Consider the following 6,296-nt stretch of genomic DNA (forward strand, 5'->3'; position numbering starts at 1 on the left):
TGACTGCCACCAATTGGCCAACTCCCGCCTGGTAGAGGCCGAGGTGCTGCCTGCTGGGTTCATAGTGGCTCGTGGATTCTGTCACGAATGAGGCAGGAAGAACCCAATTGCAGGCAGGCGTGAAGGGGTTTAACAAAACAAGACTTTAATAATAAATACAAAAGACAAAACAAAAACCCACGATGGGGATCACTGAACACAATAACCAAAAGCTTTTCAAAAAGACAAAGAAAAACTTCCCCCTATGGGGCAAAACAGAAACTAAGGCTAAAGAAATAAACCAAACTTACAGACACAGCAAGAACTCGGGGAACAGGTAGACAAACACACGAAACATAGCACATGGTAAGGGTTCACATACACAGTACAAAACGCAGAACAATCCACAAGCACAGGACAAAGAAACAAGAGGGTATATATAGGAAAGACAAATGAGGGATAACGAGCGAGGGCAGGTGTGGAACATAAGACACCAGAGGAAAGCAATACAAGAAATGAGAGGGGCGGGGCCAATGACGAGACACTGGAGAGAACGTATATTATTGTCAAAAGGACAATAATATGTTTCTCTCCACACATAACCAAAGGCTTTGTCATGGCTCTGCTACAGGACCAAGAAAAACATGACTAAATGAAGCAGAGCCATGACAATATGTTCAAGTCTACAGGTCAATAGCTCAAAAAATAGTTCGCCAAAACTTAAGAAAGGTTCAATCTAGGTGGACTTTCACTGGTTAAACTCAGAAAATAAATGTAAGACGCAACCAAACGTCTAATTTGATTGAATATTAATAATCTGAATAAGATTTATTAAAGAAGGTTTCATTTTAACAACATAAACAAATGTTACTGCGCATGCGCACTTTTGTGACCCCCACCTTAACTTCTGGTACACATTCACAAACAATAGAATGCCTGTAAGTTGTTTCTGATAACAATCAAAAGAAACCGAGAAGAACCGTTAATTGGTTAAACTTGTATCTCTATAATGTTTTGAGTTTAGACTGCGTTACCAAGTTTAACCGCTAGATGTCAATGTACCATACGGTTTGTTTAAATGCGACCGACCTACAGGACCCATTCAACATTTTTTTAATTTAATAAAATTAACATACAAAATTCAACAAATCGTTTATTTAATACAATTATTATACAGTAAAATAATAATACAAATTAATATGAACATAAATTAAATAAATATATAAATAGTTATATTATTAGACACTAGACAAATACAAACCGGAAGTTAACTGGGGGTCAGGCACAGGTGTCAGATGAAACGGTCTATAGTTTTGAATAATCCAAAGCTAACATGTCCCACACATCAGGCAATTTATTTCCATTTTGTCCAAATCAGGACTGCGGGACCTTTCTCCTAAAGCATTTAAGGCATATTGCTCCTCATCTCTCACTCACAATCAACAAGCAGCCCCAGCACATGATCTGAGGCATGAGCAGACTACGGTATTGCATGCTCAACTCAGAAAACTATTGGTTGCTGTTTGCCTTGCCTCCAGGGCCTTCATGAGTCAAGATCAAGACCTCTCATACTCTGCTCAATCTGTCTTTCATCTTTACAAAAAGTACTGCCGAACTGTCAGAACAAAAACATACTCACACAGAAACAACTTGTTCTCACATACAGTGCCCCCAATAATTCTGTCCAGTTGACACAATTGCACCAGGCACAACATTAGTCACATTTGTGTGTGTATATTGGATAGTAAATACTGTTTGTACATATTGTACACTGTATATGTCATATTACATCATGAAAAAAATGATTGCAGTGACATGAAATTGTAATATTTGGAACAATCCACCAATGTAACATCAAATACTTAGCCAGACTATCACTGGTATTTACCTCAGTGCTGGGAGGCATAATGACAAGTATCAGATAAAATATATAAAATGCCTGCTATAATGGTTTTAGGTTAAAATGCTTTAGACATGCCTTTTCTACTGTAATGGATGCTCACAAAATCATTTGTTTTTCCTTTTTTTCTAATAGAGGAATGTTTATATTTACTATTTGAAGAGTTGTAAGCATGAATTGAATACTGTAAAAAAATTGTATGACAAATCTACACATTTAATGGCAGTGGTGTAAAGTATTGGAGTAAATGTACTTAGTTACTTTACTTAAGTATCTTTTTGGCTACTTTGTAGTTGTACTGAGTATTAAAGATATTAGCAACTTTTACTCTCTACTTAACTACATTTTTGAACAAGTATATGTACTCTTTACTCCACTACATTTGTAATGACTAATGCAATTACACATTACATTTTGCATGCCACCTATCTTATAATTAATATTGCCATTTACAGGGCAATGAAGGTACTACAATCTTGTGGATTTTGCCATAACTTACAAACACTTGTCAACATGGCTTCTTTATATGAATGTGAGTGCAGTATCAGGTAGATGTCAATCGCTGGCGGTTTATACATGGTTAGCCCTTACCCGCTATTTCTACAGTAATATATTGGCAACACTCTTGCCAGCTAGTTACTGTAGGTCACACATCTACAAAAGCTCTTGTTTTTAAAACTAACTCTTCCTAAATGTGCTCTAAACATGTTTGCTCAAAATTTGACCATATGGTGGGACTATTGCCATGAAGTGATGTAAACCAGTAAAAAGAATGTATAGTATTTCAATTTTCAAAAGTGCTCTCACACTATATAGACAAAATATTAACCTATAGAATGAGTCGGACACAGAGAAATGAACAATTCACATATGAATCTCAACAATGGTGACAATCAACTGAACAGCTTCATGCTGCAATGCATGCTGGGTACATAGTACAAAACTCATTCATGATTGTTTGTCACCATTGATGAGGTTTGTATGTCAAGTGTCTAACTGTGTCTCAATTGCAAAGAAAGATTTTCTGACAGAGATCTTTCCATTATAACATGTAATCACTTTACCAAACATATCTTAATAAATCTTAAATGCTATATTATTATTATTTAATGATTGAATTCTTTCAGATGTATCTTCAGTTACTAAGCAAACATAAAGTTGCGGTTCCTGTAAAGTCCCTTTCAGTGTTATTGTATAAGTGTACATTTTAAAGCTACAAGAAAGTCAAAGAGTCCAACCAAAGCAAACACTGATCGCCATAATGGTGACTTAAAACATAATTGAACCACTATGAACTAGAGTTAAATCTCAATAAGATCTTACACAGATGACAGAAATAAAGTGAAAGTGGTGTCTGTAATATGTGAAGATGTTATTGATGTTTGTGTTTAATTATCCTCTGGTGAAATCTTGACAGATTTATTGTGTTCATCTGTTATTTACACTTGTTCATCTAAGACTGTGTGACTTAAGTGCGTTAATAGATTCTTTAATAATGTATCTTCAAACAGCCATTGCAGTAGTTTACTGTAAAACACCTACAGTAACTAGCTGGCAACAGTGTTGCCAATGTATTACTGTAGAAATGGCAGGTAAGGGCTAACAGTGTATGTGAAATGAGGACATGACTGCAGCTGGCGATGAGGCCCAAACCAGCATGTCCAGTGCAAAAAGGCTTTGACTTTTTAATTCTACTTAACATTATTTTATTTATCTGTTATATTGAAGAGACCTTTTTGAAGGACTTTGGTTTACTTATGAGCACTTGAGCTTAAATGAGACTTAGGGTGTTTGTAATGACGTAGGTTATGGTGTCGACCATGATTTGTTGCAATTTTGAGGTGTTCAGTCTTATTATGATTTAAGAAAATAAATGCGATTGCTCACTTCACAAATCAACTGTTTCTAGTTTTTCACTGCTGTGTCTCTTAAGTGTTGAGGACTAGTGCTGCTTTGAGCCTATACATTCAGTATGAGTAAAATACTCAAGTACTGTTAAAATCAGATACTCAAAGACTTTTACTCAAGTCGTTTTGGAATTGGTGACTTGTAACTTGTAATGGAGTAATTTTCACTGCAAGGTATCTGTACTTTTACTTAAGTATGGTTTTCAGGTACTCTTTACACCTCTGAGATCAGACCACACTTTATGAGTAATCAATGCAGGAACAGGTAATTTTAAAGAACATGCATTAGGCTACATGCATTTCTATGTAACTTTAGAATATTTTAGAAGAATCTAAAAATGTTTTTTTCTTCTTCTGTGTTTCATAATCAACTCTCATTTATAGTAGGCTACTAAATTCTTAAACGATCTTAATTAGTCACATGCTGCTTGCACTTGTGCTTGAACTCATAAAATATGGACAGCGTATCCTGACATTTTAGTCCTGACGTAATTAACCAAGCCCATAAAAAAATTTGAATATACCTGAAATTTTCTACAAAATTTCGGTCAAGACATACTTGTAAGGTATCATATTATTTGTTATTCCACAGTTGATTAAATATCAGACATACATAAATGTGTGATGTCTTTAAAGAGACAGTATTTATTGTAGCAAGAGGTTTACCAGTGTCATTGATAATGGCTGAGTATTGTGTACAGAAATCTGACTGGTGTTCAGTTTTAAGCACCAATCCTTCATCCAGATCCTCTGTGTCCAGGGTCAGGATGAATGTGGAACTTGTTGCCGCAGTGTCGCAGTATATTACTGTAAATGCTGGACCATTGCCATGGCTACTGCATGAAAATGATGGGCTTTAGGCAGCTGCAGCACTGATGCTGAATTATTTCCCTTTATCACTAAAAATCCAGGATGTATGACATAAAGATGTGCAAGAATAAAGGATTTTCTGAGGAATTTTTGTGCTTCTGATATGCACCTGACAAAAAGTAAATACAACCATGGAGACTAGTTCTTCTTTAAATAGAAAAAAAGTACATTATTATCATTGGACAGACTGTTTATGGAACAACACTGCTTGCTAGAATAATAACAAATTGTCTTACAGTTATTATTGTAGGGTAAAGTAATCCTGAAGCACCCAATAGTTAAAAAAACAACGGATTTTCCTTCACAGAATGTCAAGTCTGCCTTTACAGTCTTTGTAAACACACTGAAACACTGCAAAATGTTATATTTCTTTCACTGTCTCTGACAAGCAGGATTTTCTTCAATGAAGGTATGCAACAGAAGGCATATGATATTGCTATGTAACGGTATTTGGATAAAGGAGATGATAAACAAAAACAGAAATGCGCTCAGCATGCCTGTACACCTGTTACTGCGCATGCGCATCCGGTGACCTGCTCAATGCCGCATTTTGTGGCATTAGAACGCGCCTATGATGCCCCAAAATAAGGCACAGCGGTTAATAAACAAACACGGCTTACCTACACGTGTCCAGTTTACTGGCGATCAAATCCTGCTTTTATAAACATGTTTATCCATACACATGACAAGCTGAGAGTTCATTCTGCACGGTTAGCTCAAGTTACTTGTTGTCGGAATCCTTCTTTGCTCGGTTATAAAGCGCGATAAATCCACAGTCCTAATGCCGCACTGTGTCCGTGTTCTTGCCTTCCTGCTCCACACTCATCGACATGTTGTCCTTTCAGATCCTGAGCTAGAGATTATTCTGATGGATGTGGAGTTAGAAGCTCAGACTCCGCCCCTCATATACCGCTACACTATTTACTGCCATTCCGCAGAATAACCAGCGTGTTTGGAGGGCGTGGATTCAGTCATATCCTCCTCACGAGACTCACAAACCGAACAACCGATTTGACATTAGATTTCTGAACTGCATTACAGAGTTTGTTGTATAAAAACATACACATATGTACGTTACAGATAGCATATGTTATTTAAGGGTTGTAATCAAATTATCTTTAGGCTATATTGGTGTTTTTAGGTTCATCGTGTGTTACGGTGTTATTTGTTATTTAGGCTGAGGAAATCCTTAAAACAGCATGACGTAAATGAAATCAGAGATATAAACCGAAAACTCTGTTTAAAACTGGGACAAATACGTCGCATGCCAGACTTAAAGATGATCAAATGTAAGAAAATTCTCTTAAAAAAAACATTTTGTTTGAACTATACATTTTTTTATTTTTGGTAATTTTCACTATATTTTTTACATTTTCACGTGAATATACACGCACATTTGTTTTCAAATTTATGTGAGTTTTTTATGTTCTCTTCCTTTGGCACGCCATGTGGTTCTGGTTTTGAAGAATAGCATGTACTGCCCATATTTTGTTGGCTATAATTAGTGTTTCTAGGTCATTGTTTTGTGAATAATTAGTTGGTACTATGCTGCAGGCTTGAACTGCCTTGACGTCTGACCTGTGAACGGTTCTGTAACTGAGACAACAAAGATTACATCAGCCTTACAGTGATGTGTATCT

The 6,296-nt window shown here is 36.1% G+C and overlaps 1 protein-coding gene across 1 annotated transcript in view; it reads right to left on the bottom strand.

Moving 5' to 3' along the window:
* usp53b (ubiquitin specific peptidase 53b) overlaps nt 1-5,608 on the bottom strand; it is a 32,678-nt gene extending 27,070 nt beyond the window's left edge. The window contains exon 1 of the mRNA XM_057330717.1: nt 5,277-5,608. The gene's annotated coding sequence lies outside the window, so the exon portion shown is untranslated. The remainder of the gene's footprint in view (nt 1-5,276) is intronic.
* Between the last annotated feature and the right edge of the window lie 688 nt (nt 5,609-6,296).

The sequence above is a fragment of the Triplophysa rosa genome, linkage group LG4 (genome assembly GCF_024868665.1).
Source record: "Triplophysa rosa linkage group LG4, Trosa_1v2, whole genome shotgun sequence".
In the NCBI taxonomy this organism is placed as follows: Eukaryota; Metazoa; Chordata; class Actinopteri; order Cypriniformes; family Nemacheilidae; genus Triplophysa; species Triplophysa rosa.